The sequence below is a fragment of the Diabrotica virgifera genome, chromosome 4, assembly GCF_917563875.1.
Source record: "Diabrotica virgifera virgifera chromosome 4, PGI_DIABVI_V3a".
Lineage (NCBI taxonomy): Eukaryota > Metazoa > Arthropoda > Insecta > Coleoptera > Chrysomelidae > Diabrotica > Diabrotica virgifera.
Window position 1 is genome coordinate 119,489,949 of NC_065446.1, and position 21,385 is coordinate 119,511,333.

The following is a 21,385-nucleotide window of genomic DNA, read 5'->3' on the forward strand; positions in this document are numbered from 1 at the left end:
TTGTCAATGCCATTTACAAAATGTCTTTCTGTAGACAGCATACCTAAAGCACTTAGACGTTCTTCCTTCATGGTATTTCTGAGGAATGTCTTAATTCGTTTTAGCATTGAAAAACAACGTTCTGCTTCAGATGTTGACATGGGAATGGTTATTAATATACTTAAAAGTTTAACAGTTTCTTCAAATGTACATTTTAAATCTTCATCATTTAATAAAACAGATAACGGAACAGCCCCCGAGGTAGTACTTAATTCGTCGTCTCGCTGATACAATACTTTTAATTCAGTTTTAAGCCGAGTTTTGTTTAAAAATAAAAATTATGTGCATGTTTCATTAAGAAATGATTCGGGGAACAACTACACAGTTGCCAGATTTGATATAATTTATGAAAATAAAGAGAAATAATCACAAAAAAAATTAACAGGCATTAAGATGTTTTTAAGATAAAAAATATGTTTCTGCACAGTTAGCAAGGTAGTGCCATGGCTCTATGGCACTACCTCACGGGCCGCCACTGCTTTAAAGTGAACTTTAGTTAATGTTCACTTGAAGTTGATTATGAAACCGGACGTATAAGAGACTTAAAATTCTGGATTAAAGGTAGCAGAAGTATCAAGATAAAATATACAATAATCCTTAACTTAACTACAGAGTTATCTCATAACTTAATGGCTGTATGACAGCCCTGGGCACTAAGGCTATCTGCTCCCGGTGAGGGTGGTTATCCCTTATCCGAGGGGTGGAATAATTGATACGCTTTTACTTGTTGAGTTGTTTTATTTGCACTCGCATGAGCATAAGCTGGTAGCACCGCACCCAAAGAACATCTCGTGTAGAAAGAGACACTATCTTTTATGTGGAAATATTACGTCTGATCAAAATAGAATGACGAATGTCTAATATAATAATAAGAATTCCCTTGTTATAGTTTTGCTGTTTATATATTTAGAAATGCCTATTCAACATCGACCATGAAAAGTGTTTATAATTGACTCTGCAATTATTAGTGAATCGTGATCTAGGATAACAATATTTATATAATCGAATGAAGGTTGTAATATTGTTATGATGACATTTAAATAACTGAAAGTAATTATCGTAGATAATTACAGGGTGTTTTTAAGATATATCTACTGAGTACAGATGAATTCTTGTACACCTTCCCTTTTTAGGAATTTTCCGACTACGGGGAGGGAAATTTGCAAGTCGTGCTACCAACCCATACTGTGTTGTAATCAATACAAAAAATTTATTTTATATACAAACTTCCTAAGCCTACGCAAATACATAAATAATATAAAATGTTCGTTTAACAACATTGTTTCGTAACACTTGTCACTCACTGTGTTTTCGGATTGTAAGCATATAATCTATTCTTATGTATTTCCTTGATTTTATTGTTTTCTATTCTGATTTTACAATTAACGTTATTTACTTCTGTTATCGTGAAAGGACCTACATAAAGACTATCAAACTTACCATTCTCTTCCCTTTTTACAAGGACTAGGTCTCCTATTTTAAAGTGTTGTGGTGTTGTTTTGGGCTTATTTTCTTCTTGCCGCTCTTTTTTGTCTTCATTGCTTCTAGTGAGTTGACCTATCGTGTCTATGTACGCTGTGTCCTCTGGTTTCGAAGAAGTGTCCGATATCACGTCTTCTTTGACAAGTGTTCTATTCGGTTTGTTAATGTGACATTCATGGCATTGTTTAACGTATTTTCTTACGTCTTTTTCTAAATTTTTCCATCTAAATCTTGCTTTTAGCTTCTTTATTAGTCTATTTTTCTTTAAGTGTCCTCCGAACATCGGGTGATTATGGTATTCTTCTATTAATCTGTGTTTTTCTTTGTCATCTTTTATTGTTTCTGGTACTTCACATATGTATATTTCTATATTCTTCAATTTTTTATTTCCTTCTTTAATAAATTCATCAATTGTGCACATTTTAAAAATAATATCATTTACGTATATTTTTACTTTACGTACTGCATTCTCTACCGCCAGCTTATCAAGCTGTACCAACGCTTGGTTTAAATCGAAATGATTCAATCCTGTGGCTATGCTTTTGCTGCATTTTATTTTGTTTTTGGCCCTAATGCTCAGTCTTGGTGAGATTAGTTCTGCTCCAAAGGACAAAATTGGTAGTCTATGCGCCTCTAAATTATTTAGTACCTTCCTTACTGTCTGTTTGGTGGCTTCTGGCTGTAGTGCGAGTTCACTTTCAGCCTTTGTTTGTCTTGCTTCTTTCTCCTTTTCTTTTGCTTGAGCTCTTGTTATAGCTAGTATATGGGCGTTGTCTATGTATAGGTTTTTTAGTTGATGCAATGTTATTCTTGAAAGGCTGTCTGCGTAGTTACTTTTCCCTGTTATATACTCTATTTCGAAGTCATATTCTTCTAGGTCTAATCTGATCCTCGTGAGTTTTGAGGTTGGTTCTTTCATTGCAAATAGGTGTGTCAAAGGTTTATGGTCTGTTTTTACTTTGAATGTTGGTGCTCCATATAGATAACATTTAAAATAATTAATTCCCCAATGAATCGCTAGTAATTCCTTAACGATTATAGGTTTATTACATTCTCCTTTACTAAAACTTCTTGATGCATATGCTATAGGTAGGTCAATTCCGTTGTAATCTTGACTTAGGATTGCTGAACAACTCTCATTGGATGCGTCTGTTGTTAAGATAAACTGTTTGTTGAAATCGGGATATTTTAAAATTGGTGGTTTCGTCAGAGATGCTTTAAGCTTTTTGAATGCTTTTTCACACTCCTCGGTCCACGAAAATTCTACTCCTTTCCTCGATAATTTGTTGAGTGGTCTGCATATTTTCGCAAAATTTTTAATAAAACGTCTGTAATAGTTGCAAAATGCTACAAATCTCTTTGTTTCTTCCGCTGTCTGAGGTGTCGGATATTGTTCAATTACTGCATACTTCGCTTTGTCTGGTGATACTCCCTCTTGAGAAAGATCATGTCCTAAATATTTTACTTCCCTTCTAAAGAATTGACATTTTCCTGGGTTAAGTTTCAAATTGAATTTTCGACATGTCTCGAATGTCTTTTTCAGGTTGTCTAAGTGATGTTTTTCGGATATTCCAATTACTACGATATCGTCCATGTAAAGAAATGCTTTGTCTGGTGTTAATCCTGAAAATGCTATTGACATCATTCTTGAAAAGCTATTTGGGCTTACATTTAATCCAAAAGGTAATCTGGTAAATTGAAATGCTCCATTTTCTGTGCTGAACGATGTGTATTTTCTCGATGATTTTTCTAATGGTATCTGGTGAAAGCCTGCCATTAAGTCTATAACTGAAAACCATTTTGCTCTTCCTAGTTGATCTAATATCGAATCTATTCTTGGTAATGGAAATTTGTCTGTAACTATCTTCTTGTTCAGTTGTCTAAAATCTATGCATAATCTCCATGCTTTTCCTCCATCTATAGCTTTTTTAGGTACCAGTACTACTGGGCTGTTGTACTCGGATGTAGATGGTTCTATGATTCCTTGGTCTCTTAGGTTTTGTACTTGTCGATTTAATTCCTCTGTTTGCGCATGAGGTGTCCTATAATTCGTGATATATACCGGAGTTTGGTCTTTAACTCTTAGTTTTTGTTCGTAGAAATTGTTACAGGTTAACATATGCCTTAGGGCGAATATGTCCGAATATTCCTCGCATAACGATACTAAGTTGTCTCGTATGTATTCTGGTATGTCTAATTTCAGTGATTCTCGTAATTCTTTTTTTCTGTCCTTGCTGTCGTTGACTAGCCTATATATATTGAATAGTTTAATATCCAACGTCCTGATTGTGCTTGCGTCTACATTTACTGTTTCGTACGTTGTGTTCAAAATTTTGATGTATGGATTATTACTTGAAATAATTGCTCTTGCTATGAATATTCCTGGTTGTATTTCTTGCTGTTCCACTATCCTGTCTTTCTTTAACGTTTGAAAAATTTTTACGATTCTGTAAATTTCACATCTAGGCGGTATTATTATGGTGTCATTGTCTATATTATCCAGAATTTTCGTACTAATGTAACAATCGTTGTCCTCTTTAATGTGCATTTTAAGGTTTGCGTAATCTAGTATACATTGAAAGTTAGAAATAAAGTCTCTCCCAATGATTCCGTCTGTTGGAATTGGAAAGTTAGGTTCTACCAATTGAAAGATGTGTTCGAATCGAGTTCCTTTTACTTCGAGTGTTGTCTCAACTTCTCCCATTGTTTGCAACTCTCCTTTAGTGACTCCTTTTATTTTCGCCTCTGTGTTTGGTTTCACCTGTTCCTTCATAAAATCTTGTGAACATTTTAGTATTGAAATATCAGCTCCTGTGTCTATGATAAAAGTGCTTGTGTTTTCAAGAATTCCTGTTTTCATTCGTACAAAGTTCGTTAGGTTTAGGTCGAAGTTGTAAATGTTATATTTTATTTCTGCCTGTGTGCTTCCAACTTCTTGTTCATTCAAAACCCCAACTGCTGGTTTTCTTGCTCTTCTTTACTGTCCTCTATTTCTAGTAACCTTACGTTCCTGTTACGTCCGCCTCTCTGGTTTCCTCTGTATGTTTGATTGTTAAATTGTCTGTATCCTCTGTTCAAATAATTTCGTTGATTGTCCGTTGCTTCTCCTTCGTTCCGTTGTCCGAAGTTATTTCTTCTTCCTCTGTCATATTTGTTATGGTATCCTCTTCTGTATTGCTGCTGTCCTCTCCTATTCTCGTAGTTTGTCCTATAATTTAAGACTCTTCCTTGTGCATTTTCTTCAGTCGTATCGATCGACAAAAATTTAGATACTACTTCCTGCGGTGATGTAAAGTTACCTGCTTCCAGTATTAGCTTAGCTTTCTCTGCATTAGCGTTTCGTTTCATTGTTGTTACTACTGCTTCCGCCGTATATTTTTTCGCTAAGTCAAGTGGCATTCCTTCCGCTATGTATGCTACTTTTAATTGTTCTGCTAACTCTTCCACTTCAGATGCGTACACTGCTGCATCTCTATGCCCTTGCCTTTTCTTGGCTAATTTGGCTATTAAATTCTTCGGATTATCACCTTTTAATTCTTTCTTTAGTGCTTCAGCTATCCGTGGAATCGTATCTTCTGTGGTTATTAGGTTCCTAGCCTTATTGGTGAGTCGCGTTTTTATTAGCGTTACAGCTGTGTCTTCATGACCTTCTGCCAATTTTCCAAGTAGTTCTAATGCGTCTAAAAATGGTTGTAATTTCCCTGCGCTTCCATCGAACTCGTTGGGCAATATCTTGCTTGCGATATTCAAAAATTCATTGATTGTCAAAGCCATGTTTAATATTGTTATATCTTGTTTTATGTCACCTTTTTCCTCTTTTATTTCGTCGTTAATTATTTCTTCTTCTCCTTCCTCGTCGCTTTTTCCTTCTTCTATTTCCTCATCGCTTTGTTCCTCTTCAACTTCCTTGTCGATTGGTTGATGTATTGAACTTGGAACCACTGTTCTCACATTTACTGCTTGAAATGATCGTATAACTTTCTCTCTGATTTTTCCAAAATATTTGTTGCACGATTCCCTTTGTTTGTCCGAAAGTGCTTCCCAGTTTTTCCTAGTCAATTGTGTGAACTTGTTATAAGCTTTAATTAGCTGTGTCGTTACTTCTTCCTTTATGTCCTTAGATTTCGGAACTTTTTTCTTTAAGACTCTTCTGCTTTGCCTGTCTATTTCTTGTGCAATTTCCTCAACTATTTTGACAAAATCTTCCCAAGTAACTTTGTTGCTACTCATTTATACATAATTTTTTTCAGCTTCTGCACTTCTTAGCGAAAATATAAATTCGATAGTCTTACGGTGTATATAGATATGTAGTATATAGATATATAGTAAAAAAATATGGAGATAAAATAATACGTCAATATATAGTAAAAATATGTAAAAATTGCAGTGGTAATAAAAAATTCAAAAATAAATAACGTTATATTAACCCTTGTAAATAAGTAGTTAGAATAATAATTTAAATGTATTATGCATATAGCGTATATTTGTTATATATCGTATATTTATTTTGATAGGTATATTTACGATAGCAAATATTAAAATCATAAAAATTGCAAAAATGTATTAAAAATCAGTAGTCAAATAATAAATGAATAAAAGTCAGCAAGGATAAAGTATACGTTGATAAATATGTAAAAAATCATATAAAATTGTATCATTGCGTCCTATAATAACTTAATATGAGGGTAAAAAATCTTTTTATATTGATAAATATTGGTAATAGAATAGAATAATTAAGTAAAAATAGGTAAACTTGAAACATATATTAATGTAATTAAGGTAGCACATAATGTTTATACTTTATACTTTATGTTAATCAGGAAATACCATAAAAATAGCTAATATGGACTTACCACTTTTACACGTCTTTGTTCGTATCACAAGTCCTCGCTGCACGTTCCATAGCATTGTCCATTTTCCATTGTCCCACGATGTTCCATCTCCATACTATTCCCTTTTCAGCTCCGCGTCGGCCTGATGTCTCCATCCATTTTACATACCACACTGTTGTCTAAGGTGGTCTAGGTGCCTGAACATTGACGTGTTTTCCCATTTCTCGTTCTAGACTGCTAGTTCTGAGTTCTCGCCTGGTCTTGGATCGCCATATGACAGCCCTGGGCACTAAGGCTATCTGCTCCCGGTGAGGGTGGTTATCCCTTATCCGAGGGGTGGAATAATTGATACGCTTTTACTTGTTGAGTTGTTTTATTTGCACTCGCATGAGCATAAGCTGGTAGCACCGCACCCAAAGAACATCTCGTGTAGAAAGAGACACCATCTTTTATGTGGAAATATTACGTCTGATCAAAATAGAATGACGAATGTCTAATATAATAATAAGAATTCCCTTGTTATAGTTTTGCTGTTTATATATTTAGAAATGCCTATTCAGCATCGACCATGAAAAGTGTTTATAATTGACTCTGCAATTATTAGTGAATCGTGATCTAGGATAACAATATTTATATAATCGAAGGAAGGTTGTAATATTGTTATGATGACATTTAAATAACTGAAAGTAATTATCGTAGATAATTACAGGGTGTTTTTAAGATATATCTACTGAGTACAGATGAATTCTTGTACAGCTGTATGGCACTATGCATTTTCTTGTATCTTTTCTAATATCGTTTTTGATATCGTTCCTGATATACATTTTCTTGTATCGTTTTTTGTACGTATATTTGTGCCCTGTATGACACTATGCAAGTTCTTGTATCGAAAATTCTATGAAATTCGGCACGTGATTGGTCGAAATTTTGTTTGTCACCCTGTGTCACGTTACATTGGTCATGATACTATAAATAAAGAGATAGTATTTTCCCGTAGCTTAAATACGTCCGAGTTCGCGCATTGATTACGTAACTGGAGACCGGAAGTTGAATTTGAATTCTTGTTAAAGTTAAATGGGATTTGTATGCATTATGTGATGAAATTATTCAATTAGCAAAATAACATTAAACTTCAATGTATTCGAAAAGAATTTAGTGTCGAGATTCCAGTCAAAATAACTGTCAAAGATAAAATATAAAATACAACCGCGAACAATTCAAAGTAATCGGATATTACGAATGATTACGAACCATTACGAACTTGCCGGTCTCCAGTTACGTCACGACTTCCGGATGTGCAATATATTATCTTGTTATTTATAGTATCATGACATTGGTATAGTAGTACTGCGTCTACAGCTGATTTTAAGGATTTTATAAAATTTATATACTTTTAAAAATATAAATTAATGGTTAACATTTTAATGTTAAACAGAATTTTTACGTTGACTGTTGATTATTTGTGTTTTTTATTTTGTTTTGATATTTGTGCTAAAATATTTGCATTAGAATTATCTTCAGTTTGATCCAAATTAGGAACTATTGTATTTTCCTCTAATAAAAAATTATGCAACATGAAACCCAAAGTTATAGGTACATAGTTTGAACTTCATTAGGAGCTAAATATATGGTTATTAGTAGAACAGTAGTCCATATATAAATATATATATATATATATATATATATATATATATATATATATATATATATATATATATATATATATATAGACCGGTCATTCTAGTAGAGTATAGGTCGCTCAGTTTCATGAGCTCTTTTAATCCATTTCATGCGGTGGATTGGTCCACATAAGTCCTCTTCATTATCCGTTATAGATTTTCGTGTTTTTTTGCTTTCTCTGTGATCTGTTTCCATTCTTTCCTATTCTGTATTTTCTTTCTCCAGACTGTAATTTCCATATTGGATATATATTATCCTCTCGCAGTTGATCTTCCCATCTTATTTTCGGTCTTCCTCTAGGTCTGTTTATTACTGGCGTCCAATTTGTTATCTGCCTAATTAAATCATCCGCTCCTCTTCTTTGGATGTGGCCAGACCATTTTAGTCTTTGTGCTTTAACGAATCTTACTATGTCTTCTCCTTCCATTAGATTTCTTATTTCGTGATTCATCAGAATTCGTATTTCTCCTTGATCTGTTTTGATTGGACCATGTATTCTTCTCATAATTTTTCTTTCTATTATTCTCAGTTTTTCTTCATCTTTTTTTGTAAGGCACATTGCTTCTGCTCCATAGGTGATGCCTGGTCTAATTGCCACTCTATATATTTTTGTCTTTGTTTTCTTGCTCAGGGTTTTATCTTTAAGTAGCTTGTGGTATTACCAGAATGCCTTATTCCCTGCCTTAATTCTTTTATTGATCTCTATGCTTCTTCTGTTTTGACCATCTACCGTCACTCCTAAATATTTTAAGCAGTCAACCCTTTGGAATACATTATCACTTATTCTTATTTCTTTTATTCTATTTACTTGGTCTTGATTTCTCGTACTTATTAAGTGTTTTGTTTTTTCTGATTAATTATTAACCCCCTGATTTTTGCCTCTCTTGTCAATGTTAGCAATGCATCTTCTAGACTTCTACTGTCACGGGCTCTCAACCCTAGGTCATCTGCATACCCTATTATTTGTGTAGAGCTTTGTATTATTGTCTTTTTTGTTAGCCCTGTGTTTCTAATTACTCCCTCCAAGGCTATATTAAAGAGCGTTGTCGATAGGCTGTCACCTTGTCTTACCCCATGTTCTATGTTGATATTCTTTGTTTCACCATCCACTGTTTTAACCTTTGCTGTTGAGTCCTTCATTATTATTCTGGTCAATCTTATTAATTTTGCAGGTACAGGGTGTCTGCGTAACTTGGGACCATATGGGAAACTTCTTTAATATCAATTTTACGAAAAAAAGTCATTCTTTATAAAGTGCTCTGCATAGTCTAAAACCTAGGATGCAATCATCAGATATCAAATTTTGTCAACAGTATACGAGGTATGTCAAAAAATATGAATTTCGCTCAAGAGCAAACCACTTTTATATTTCAAAATATCAAAAAATTTTATAATGAAAAGTTATTTGTAATTAAAAACCATATTCAAATATGCAATAACAGCCTTCTACTTAAAAAAAAATTTCTGAAATTTTCCTAAATTACCGATTCCGAACATCATTTTTATTTATTAGACATGTAATAACTCTTTTATTAATAATTTTAGGAAAAAAAGTTATTCTTCATAAAAATCTGTGAATGGTCTAAACCTCAAGATGCAATCATCAGTTATCCAAGTTTGTTAATTTTATACGAGGTGTGTCACGAGGTTTGTGAATTTCTAAATTCTTTCTAAATTCATATTATTTGACACACCTCGTATAAAATTAACAAACTTGGATAACTGATGGTTGCATCTTGAGGTTTAGACCATGTACAGATTTTTGTGAAGAATATTTTTTTTCCTAAAATTATTAATAAAAGAGTTATTACATGTCTAATAAATAAAAATGATGTTCGGAATCGGTAATTTAGGAAACTTTCAGAATTTTTTTTTTCAAGTAGAAGGCTGTTATTGCATATTTGAATATGGTTTTTAATTACAAATAACTTTTCATTATAAAATTTTTTGATATTTTGAAATATAAAAGTGATTTGCTCTTGAGCGAAATTCATATTTTTTGACATACCTCGTATACTGTTGACAAAATTTGATATCTGTTGATTGCATCCTAGGTTTTAGACTATGCAGAGCACTTTATAAAGAATGACTTTTTTTCGTAAATTGATATAAAAGAAGTTTCCCATATGGTCCCAAGTTACGCAGACACCCTGTATATTCATATTTTTCATTTCTTTTAATAGCTGTTTTCTGTAGATGCTGTCGAAGGCCTGTTGGAAATCAATAAACAATATGTGCAATTCTATGCCATGCTCGTAACTTTTTTCGATTGTTTGCGGTAAAACGTGGATTGCATCAATTGTTTATCTCCCTTTTCTAAATCCCTGTTGATACGGTCCTAGGTTTTTTCTGTGTATCTGGTTAGCCGCTTTCTTATAATTGTTGTCATGATCTTATATGTTGTATTTAATAGCGTAATTGCTCTATAATTGCTGCAAAGCGTTGGGTCTCCTTTTTTAAAAACTGGTATAATGAGTCCGTTCTTCCATTCTTCAGGCATGTATTCCTTTTCCCATATATTGACCATTAATTTATATGCTTATACGATTTAGAAGGTCGTCTCCTCCATTTGCAATCAATTCATTGTTAATCTCATCTGGCCCTGGAGTTTTGTCAGATTTTAGTTGTTTTACTACTTCTATAAATTCTTGGTAGGTAGGTGCATCTTCTTCTTCATCTCGGTTATCTGTTATATCTTCTTCTTCTGCGTCGATTGCTTGGCTGCTTGTATTTATATCTTTAAAGTGATTTCCCAATCTGTTTTGGTTATTTTGCTGGTCACTTTGTTACCGTTATATTGTTGTTTTATATATTCAAACAATTTTTTGTTGTCTCTATTATTTGTTTCAATATCTTGCATTTGATCTGAGATCCATGTCTCTTTCTTCCTTTTATAGAGTTTGCCGCTGCTCTCTTTTCTTTTTGGTATTGTTTTCTTTCCTCTTGTCCGCTATTTTCAAGCCATTTGTTTCGTGCCAGCGTTTTAAGTTGACTTTGGTATCGACATTCTTCGTCAAACCATTCTTTGGTTTTTTTATTTTCTTGAGGTCCTATGGTTTGCTCCGCAGCCTCTATGATGCTCATTTTTATATTTGTCCATTCCTCTTCTACATTCGTGCCATCGTTCCTCTTCAGTTTTTGTACTAGTTCCTCTGAATACTTTTGTTTTGTTTGTTGCACTTTTAGTTTGGTTAAGTTCCACTTCCTTCTTTTTCCTACTTTGTTATTAGATTTGATAATTTTCATCTTTATTTTGGCTATTAAGAGTATGTGGTCAGTGTCAGCGTTTGCTGCTCTAAAGGATCTCACATCTTGTATTATCTTTGTCCATTTTTTCGAAATCAATACATGATCTATTTGGTTGCCATCTGATCTCCCTGGTAACATCCAGGTTATCTTGTGTTCCCTTTTATGTATACATTTCGTACTGACTATATAGGTATTTGTTGTTGCTGCCAGATTGCAAACTTTTGCCCCGTTATCGTTTGTGACATTGTGGATCGTTTCTTTACTTGCTACATTTTGGTTGTAGCTCTCTTTTCCCACTTGCGCGTTAAAAACTCCCAGTATTATTAAGATATCGTTCCTAGGAATATTTTCGCAGGTTTCTTCTAAAAGTTCATAGAATTCCATTTTATCTTGTTGGTCTGCTTCCTCGGTAGGTGCGTAGCAGTTAACTAAAGATATATTGGCTTGTTTATTTTCGATTCTGATGTAGGAGATTCTTCCATTAATAGCTTTGAAATGTATAACTTTTTCTCTTATTATTTTGCTCACCATAAAAGCCGTTCCATTTTTCCCTTGTTTGTCTTCACCTGAGTAATACAAAGTTTTTCTTCTTAACTGTTCCTTCATTTTTCCATCGTATCTCCTGTAGTGCTAGTAATTCTAGTTCGTATTTTTTCATTTCTAAAGCTATTTCCTGCATTTTCCCTACTTTTAGCATTGTCTGGATATTCCATGATCCAATTTTAATGGGTTTAGCTCTTTTATTCATGTTAATTCTGTTCCTCTTTTTCTTGTACATTGTTTTTTTATTATCATTATCCATTTCCGTAGCCGGGTCTGTTTCCACTATCCTTCGGTTTGGTTCTTTCAGTTTTTTGGATTTTCTCTGTTGTTTCCATTACACTTCAGCTTTAAGTCTTTTATTATGTTATTCCATTCCCAAAGTTAATCGTATATCCATAATTTTTTGAAGCCCATCTTCACTTTCTTCCGTGCTTCCTTTTCCACCTCTGCTCTTTTCTTTATTTGCTTGTGTATTCTTCGTTCTTCATAGGTTCTTTGTTCGTCGATAAATATTTTTGTACCTTCGAGGATTTTCTTTTGTTCCATTATTTTCTTTTTATCTTCTATATTTTCCAATTTTGCTATTATGAATGGCTGTGAATTTCTTGGTCTAATTGTCTCTCTTTGTTCTATTTTAGCTTCAACGTTGAGTTTTATTTTTAGTAAATTTTCTAGATCTTCTTTGACATTTTCCTCTCCTATTTTAATTCCCCTGACTATTACTTTTTCTCAATTTTCTTTTTCTCCTCTCGTTCCGTTCTATCCTCTAGGTCGCTTAGTCTCTTTGGCACTGCCTCCTTAAATTTTAGTTTACTTAGCGTTTCCATTTCTTCTCGTAATTCTTTAATTTCAGCTTTCATTTGCTTATTTTCTGCTCTTAGTTCACTCATTTCTTTGAGGTATTCACGGAGTTCAGTTTTCATTTCTTTAATTTCCATGAGGTATTCACGGAATCCTTTTCTCATTTCTTTAATTTCTTCCAGCACCTCGTCCATTTTCCTGTTATTTGTATTTACCGTTCGAAAATATCGCAAATTTATGGCGCCAGGGGTGGTTTCCCAGTCAACCCGCCGGAGAAATTCACCCCTACCTTAAAAATGCCGATTATTGTTGTTTTGGCTCTCCAAAAAATTTTCTCCTCTCGTATCTTAAAACTTGTTAAAAATTTTGTGCGGTTCGTCCACTCCCAAGTTCGAAAATTAATATAGGAATGTTATCTGTCAGTTGTCAATATGAAATAATATAATATTCAAGATAAAGGTTAGATCCTACCTTAAATTCCGTGTTTTCTTTTTCTTACAGCTTGAAGCCTATTTCACTGTATCTTCTGCACCTTTTTTACACTTTTGTTTTGCCTCAAAAAGCTTAATTTGCCGATTTTACTCGCAACGAATTTTCAACCTGTTTACACGATAAAAGATCAACTGCACCCCAAGTCCATACCAAACGGTATACGTCGGAAAAATGAAAGAATACCCATGAACGAACATATAAAACATGCTGTATTTTGCTTTCACCGTGTCACAAAGAAAATTGTCCAGTGCAAGTACATGTAACAATAATTATTACATGTACTTGCGCTGGCCAATTTTTTGTGTGACACGGTGGCAGGAAAATACAGCGTGTTTTATATGTTCGTTCATGGGTATTCTTTCATTTTTCCTACTGTATTAAGTATCAATAAAAGATTTATAAATAATACCTACAAAACACAAATAAATTCATCAAGACATAAATCATTTTCAGCCGCCATTGCCATTATGACATTTAATTTAGATGTTTACCAGCAGCAGCGGGATTACGAACACTCGATGCGAGATCGCAAAACGAACCGTAGGCAAACTCGATGCGAATACGCATCGAAGCCAAAAAGTGATTACGAACTGGGTTCGAGTAGACTGTCAGAAAATCATCGGCAATTTTCGTATTTTTGAACCTACGGGATATATATTATAATATAATATAATAATATTTCGAACAAATGGAATGATGTGCACGTTATATGCCAAGGAATTTCTCTCATTAACCTCAATAATTATTACAATAGAATATAAAATAAAGTTTTTATTACATATTTAATTGTTATAAACGTTTATTTTATATTCTAAAGATGATACAGTGATAACGTGCACCTAGATAAATAAATATATGATTTTCGAACTTAAGTAGAATTTGAGATTAATTATGATTTTTTACCGTTATTAAAGATTAAATGGCCAGAGAAAGATGGGATACGTTATATAAAAATATTACTATAGGTCGTAATGGTCACTGCTAACTACCTATTCACTTCATAGAATTCTGTCTCAGAGCTTTCCTTCACATTTTCCTCCTATTCTTCCACATCTTCCTCCTATTTTTAAAGTAGGAATAAGTATTAGAGAACTTCTGTCCGTGTAATGAGTGTAATAACACCTCACTGGGAGATTTAAACAATATATTTTTTTAATGTTCAAAACATGAGAATTATTATCAAAACCGTATAATCTAAATATCGTTTGATTAACGATTTACATTATTTTTAAATTGAAAAAATCAAAGTATGAAGTAAGTAGGTTATGTCATTATATGTATTCACTTTTCTTAATTTTTATACTTGGACCGGCAAGAGAGAAAGCGTTATAAGAGATCAGCGATCTATCAGAGAGAGATAGATAGTTCGAGTTGACAACTCGACAGGGTCGTAGGTATCGAGCAGTGCCTTCGAGTTGACTCGCATCGACAACGTAGGGAAAGGGGTTTCGTAATCACTCCCTACGGTAAAACATGGCGGATATGATGCGTATCGAGTGTACGTAATCCGGGCCCAGGTTTTACGTTTTTGCTGTTTGCGCAGTTCTTGTACAAGAATCTGTGCCTGACACAAATTCTTGTATCGTTTCTGATATCGTTTCTTGTATCTGTGTATGACACTATGCATTTTTTTTGACATATCAGAAACGATATTTGAAATGATACAAGAAAATGCATAGTGTCATACATGATACTATAAATAAAGAGATAGTATTTTCCCGTAGCTCAAATACGTCCGACTTCGCGCATTGATTACGTAACTGGAGACCGGAAGTTGAATTTGAATTCTTGTTAAAGTTAAATGGGATTTGTATGCATTATGTGATGAAATTATTCAATTAGCAAAATAACATTAAACTTTAATGTATTCGAAAAGAATTTAGTGTCGAGATTCCAGTCAAAATAACTGTCAAAGATAAGATATAAAATACAACCGCGAACAATTCAAAGTAATCGGACATTACGAATGATTACGAAGCGTTACGAACTTGCCGGTCCCCAGTTACGTCACGACTTCCGGATGTGCAATATATTATCTTGTTATTTATAGTATCATGGTGTCATACAGCCTTAAGGTTTAACCATTGACATATTAAGCGTAGACAAGGCATACTCACCAAAAAAACCTAACGCGGAAACAGCATGGAAACAGTCGATCGATGGTCTATCTATGTCTTTTAACCAAACAATCCCGAGCATGTGACAGACAAACATGGCTTAGACCACTCAATCGTATATCGGCGTTACACCTCGATGCATTGAGTGGCATATGACTAGCCCGGTCTATCCTTAACATGTGTCTGGGTTTAACTTCGCGTTATAAAGTGACAGTTGATATATCATAACTCAAGAACTGTCAAGAAATCAGTCGTGTAATGGATGACCGAAGTTAACTTTAAAGTTTGAGTTAAAGTTAAGATAACTCTCAGGAATAACGATGCCCATAACTATTTAGGTAAAATTCGGTGTGATGTATCGGTCAGAGTTATGAGATAGTTATTTTATTAACGTTATTTTAGAAATAAGGTTTGAGGAAAAAAGGTTGAAGTAACAAAGAGAACCTTATGTAGAAATAGTGCAAGTTATAGTGAGCGCGAGAGATAGTTCGGAACATAGTAGATGACCGTGAAAGTAAATCCCCATCGTCGGCCACCGTCGATGACCGAACAGCAAACAGCTGTTCGGGTTCGGTGTTGTTTCAAACCTTTCAAACAGTAGATAGAGACAGGGTTGCCAGATTGGTGTATTTTTCCACAATTTTGGGGTAATTTGTAAACGTGGAAATTTTTGTAAGCAGAAATTGTAGTGGGATTTTTTGGGGGCGGAAAATTATGGAGCATTTTAAGGGGTCATGGTAAATTAAATTTGCGAATATACATAGAACTGCGTATATTATACCGGTGATTATACTCCCATAAAATGAAGACCATAGGAACTATTAATTATTTCCTGGGCCCTCGTTGATAAGTAGTATAATTTTGGTGTACTGTCCTCTTAATTTGACTACTAATTTATTAAAATGCGGCAAAAATTTAAATGTGGGGTATTTGAGCTTCAATTTGAGGGAATTTCAGTTTCTAATTGGGGGATTTATAAAATATCATCTGGCAACTCTGGATAGAAAGCTCGCAGTAGATACTTAAAATAAAATTTCAACTTGTATGTATCTCTTGATTTGATTTTTGTATCATTTTTAAAATTGTATTACCCTTCTATTCTTATTTATTAAATTATTAGCTTCTAAACTCACTTGATTTTTGTCTAAAAACCAGTCAAAAGATGAACCTAACCTTACATATCCTTACATAAGTACAAAGTTATCTCATAACTTGAGGATTAACGTCGCGTTATAAAGTGACAGTTGATATACCAGATATAACTCAAGAACTGTCAAGAAATAACGCAAGTAGGTAAGTTAAGTATGATACATCACACCAATTCGAGGATTGTAACATAACTACAGGATAACTTTACGTTAACGATAACTTCGGTCATCCATCACACCGCTGAATAACTCAAGTAGTTAATATGGTACATCACACCAATTCGAGGATTATAACTTAACTACAGGATAACTTTACGTTAAAGATAACTTCGGTCTAGAGCTTCATTTTCCCGGACCCGGAATCGAGAGTTGGTAATTTGGATTTCCCGGGAATACCCAGGAATCGGGAAATTTAAAAATAAGAAGAAGAAATTGTTTTTGTTCTAATTTTTCAATGCAATTAGTATAAAAAATTTGATTACAAATTAAAAATGTTTAGAAAAATTCAAAAATTTAAAAGAAAATTAAAAACTTTAAAGAAAATTTTAAAAATAGAAAAATTATAAATTTGTGTAATCTGAATTTACATTGTTTTTATTATTGAAATATGTTTTAAAAAAACATAAATTGTTGAGTGTTTGATATTTCAGGCTGGCTGTTTTTTTTTGTACAGAAATTGCTGAAGTTGAAAACGCACTTTCTGTTGATGTAGGTCTGATGCTTTTTAGTGAATTGAGTAATTTTTTAAACGTCCAGTCAGCTGATTGGCACTAATCTAATAACGTATTAAATTTCCTATGTACTAGGGGAGAGTCGGCTAATGGTGCGCGTCGGGAAATTGTGCGCATCAATGTTTCTAATCTCCTATTTAATAAAATTGCAAAAACTGTATTGTCGGGCCATCTAATAGCAACTGCCATATCTATCTGACACAAACGAACGTCGGGAGATACTTTACCGGTTGGCAGTTATCGTTTACATGTTTTCGCGTGGTATGATAATTGTTTCTGCATCTGAGAAAATAAGCGATAACTTTTTTTCTTGACAGAAATATAGTTTAATTAATACTTATATCCTTTATTTATTTATCATTTTAAACACTGATATAGTTAGTTTTGCTCGATTATTTTTTGTTTTTATCAAATTTTGTGTTATGTGGTGAAGTGTAACGTAGTCTACCCAGATACACAAAGAAATCTTAAAGAAATCTAAAAGATAACTTTTTTTTTCTCCAATTTATTTAACAATCTGTTCCGTTAGGAACAATCAGTTAAAGTTATAACTTTCTTAGGCTATGACATGTAGGTAAGAATTCCAATGAAAACTTTCCTTTCTAAATTATCAACAAATGTATAGATAGTACTACTAGTAAAATAAAGTAAAACTTAAAATAGTTCTAATTTATCTAAAATCTATTTGGTAAGTCAGTTGGTTTATAACGCTTAAGTCTGCGAACTTCACCCTCCGTGTTTAATAATTCACTCGCGAAATCATTTGGATGCGCACTAATAAAGTCTTTCTTCATACTTTTCACTGTATTTGCTGATTTCTTCTTTGATGCTGGGAACTTTCAGGTCTCTCTCTATTATTGCGTTGGGGACGTACCATGGAGCGTTTACTATGGTTCTTAATGCCTTATTTTGAAAACGTTGTATAATTTCCAAGTTAGAGTTGCTGGCTGAGCCCCATAGCTGTATGCCATAGGTCCATATGGGTTTAAGTATGGCTTTGTATACCACTAATTTATTTTCAATTGACAGTCTTGAATGTCTACCCAGAATCCAGTACATTTGTTGAAGTTTGAGTCCAAGTTGCTTTCTTTTGGTGAATATGTGTTTTCTCCATGTTAGTCTTTTATCTAGATGTATGCCCAGGTATTTGGTTGTATCTACTTGTAATAATTGTTTGTTGTTTATGTATACTGGTGGACAGCTCTCTCTTCGCATGGTAAATGTCATGTGGGACGATTTTGTTTCATTAGCTTTTAGTTTCCATTTTTTTAACCATTTTTCTATACAGTGCGGTGGAATAAGTGTTGCCCCCCCCCTGTTAACTTGTTTATTTTAAGAATATAAGCAAAACGCTTGGACAGGTCGATTTTTAAACTAATCATAGTATATCATAGCATCAACGTTTCGAACTTTACGCGATCCCTCTTCAGGTGACAGACATAACTTTGATTTTTTTAAATGGTAAAGTACATCATGTGACACCTCATTTAACAGCTTCTAAAATACTGATTTCAAAAATGTATAATACTTTAATCCTTTTTGAGATCGCTGGCCCAAAATTTCGGTCGAACTTTTTTTAAACGCATTAATATTTTTCGAATTCTGAGAAAACTAATAAGTATTTTTGAAAAATTTAAACGCAGAATGAAAGATTAGATTATTACCGAGGGCTGACAGTTCTTTAGAATAAACAAAAAGTTTCTTTTGAATGATATATTTGAAATTAAAAATCACACTAAATTTTCTCTTTTTTCCACCACTGTGACTTATTAAAATAAACATTATCGGAGTTCTCAGGGACTTTGGACCATCGAGAATACTGTAATATTTCATTCTGCGTTTAAATTTTTCATAAATATTTATTAGTTTTTCAGGATTCGAAAAAAATTGCATTTAGAAAGAATTCGACCGAAATTTTGCGCCTACGCTCTCAAACAGGATTAAAGTATTATACATTTTTGAACTCAGTATTTTAAGAGCTTTTAAATGAGGTGTCACATGATGTACTTTCCCATTTAAAAAAAATCAAAGTTATGGCTGTCACCTGAAGAGGAATCGCGTAAAGTTCGAAACGTTGATGCTATAATATACTATGGTTAGTTTAAAAATCGACCTGTCCGAGCTTTTTGCTTATATTCTTAAAATAAACAAGTTAACAGGGGGCAACACTTATTCCACCGCACTGTATATAAAATCAATGTCAATAGCCGTTAGCATATTATGCATGTATAACCACTAAAAAAGCTATCTGCTTTCAACACTGTGGTGTCCAAATCTGTTAGTATTTGTAAATGTACTGTTTTTCCAAACCCCAACTGATTTCAACACCCTAGTGTCAACACACGCTAGCATCTGTAAACGTACTGTTTTTCCAAACCCTAACCGATTTCAACACCGTGGTGTCAACACGAGCTAGCATCTGTAAACGTTCTACGGTGTTGACACTACGGTGTTAAAATCGGTTAGGGTTTGGAAAAACAGTACGTTTACAGATGCTAGCGTGTGTTGACATTATGTTGTTGAAATCAGTTACTAGCATCTGTAAATGTACTGTTTCCCCAACCCTAACCGATTTCAACACCCTGGTGTCTACACACGCTAGCATCTGTAAATATATGCACCCGGGAGAAGTCGCGCCAAAAAAAACTAACATTTTATCCTTTTCCGTGACAACTTAAAGAACAATTTTGTAACATAACTTTTCCCTCGTAAGTGCCTCGAGGAAAATTGTAGTAATGCGTGGGAATTAAAAAAAAATAAGCTTTTTTTTATTTTTTTATTTTTTTTTTGTTAAATTTACGGCTTTGGTGAGGACCAATTAGCTTTAAAATTGTTAGAAATAGATATTTTTAACGTACCAAGTCAATAAAAAAATTATAAAATAGAAATTACTTTTAAATTCGCATTTAAATTCGTATTGTGAGATTTTTTTCTCTACGCGTGACTACATGTGACACACAGGGGCGGCTTTACCTATTGTGCAGGATGTGCGGTGCACACGGGCGCCGGGATTTTAGGGGCACCGAGCACCAAAGAGCGGGTCCTTTACTTTGTTTCAACATAAAATATGAAAATTTTTTAAATAGGAGGCGGAAGATGAATCAGTAACTGACGCGAAAATATATTTTAAAGTAAATTTTTACTGAAAGAAACAGATAGTAAAAAGAGAAAAATCAAAGAAGTGGCTCTAATTATGCTAAACGAAACCAATTGTGTCGCAAATTCCTCGGTGGAATGCAGTAGGATGTGGATACCCATACTGAAAGAGGAAGTCAATAGAAAGAAAATACCACAATTAGTAAGTCAATAGTCGAGTTAGTACATATTTTATATTTTAGTATTACTTATATACCCATGTATTATTGATATTATTTATAATTTAAACAAAATTATAGTAAAGTCAGAATTTGATATTAATTTTGAGAGTAAATTAAATGTAAGACCAAATACTTACGATGTCGGGATAGTATCACGAGGTTTTTTTCCTGGTTTTCCCTCGTGATTTACTATGAGATCTCTAACGCGAGAATTTTAATGTCACCGTTGCATGTGGTTGTCTTTTTAAAGACAGATCACATGCTATGATTTTTTTGTGACGGATATTCTTGAGTTGGGGTTGATTTCATGTAATCGAATGAACTATCTTTCAGTAAAGTCGTCCCAGGAACGCAACTCATAAATATTGGCAATATCATTTTAAAGTCTTCTACTTTAAAATGTATCATATGTATCTGAATTGCCGATATAAATGAGTCAAATTAAATAAATTATTAGAAGAATTTTTTTACTAAGCAACATTTTTGTTTATATTAATAGTATTTTGTATTTTGACAACGGCACCCGATTTGGGCGTCGAAACGTTAATAAAAATCATTTTTTAATAATATTGTGGCTTATTTCCCATTCTAAATAGTTTAAATTTTTACTATTACCTATTAGATACCTCAATTACTAAATTTGACGAACGCTTCGAACTTTTAAAAGCAAAATAATGACACTTTTTCGTTCCTTCAAAAATTAAAACACTGGTAGGATAAAACACTGTAGTATGCGGAGCCCAGCATACTGCAGACTTTTTATCGGCAGATAGTTTAGTCGGGATGGGCTGTTAGTACGCATACTAAGCCAACTAAACAGTCGGGTTGGTGAAGAGGGCGCACACTATCAACAGCCGACCGACTATTCTCGAACGATTTAGTACTAAAGTTCTTATTTGACTGTTGAAGTTAGTAGTCGCACAATGAAAAAATTATCCAGACATATTATCGACG

General features: G+C 33.5%; 1 protein-coding gene across 1 annotated transcript in view; it reads right to left on the reverse strand.

Moving 5' to 3' along the window:
- The window catches only part of LOC126883887 (vacuolar protein-sorting-associated protein 25), a 199,290-nt gene that overhangs the window by 29,283 nt on the left and 148,622 nt on the right, over positions 1-21,385 (reverse strand). The window lies entirely within an intron of this gene.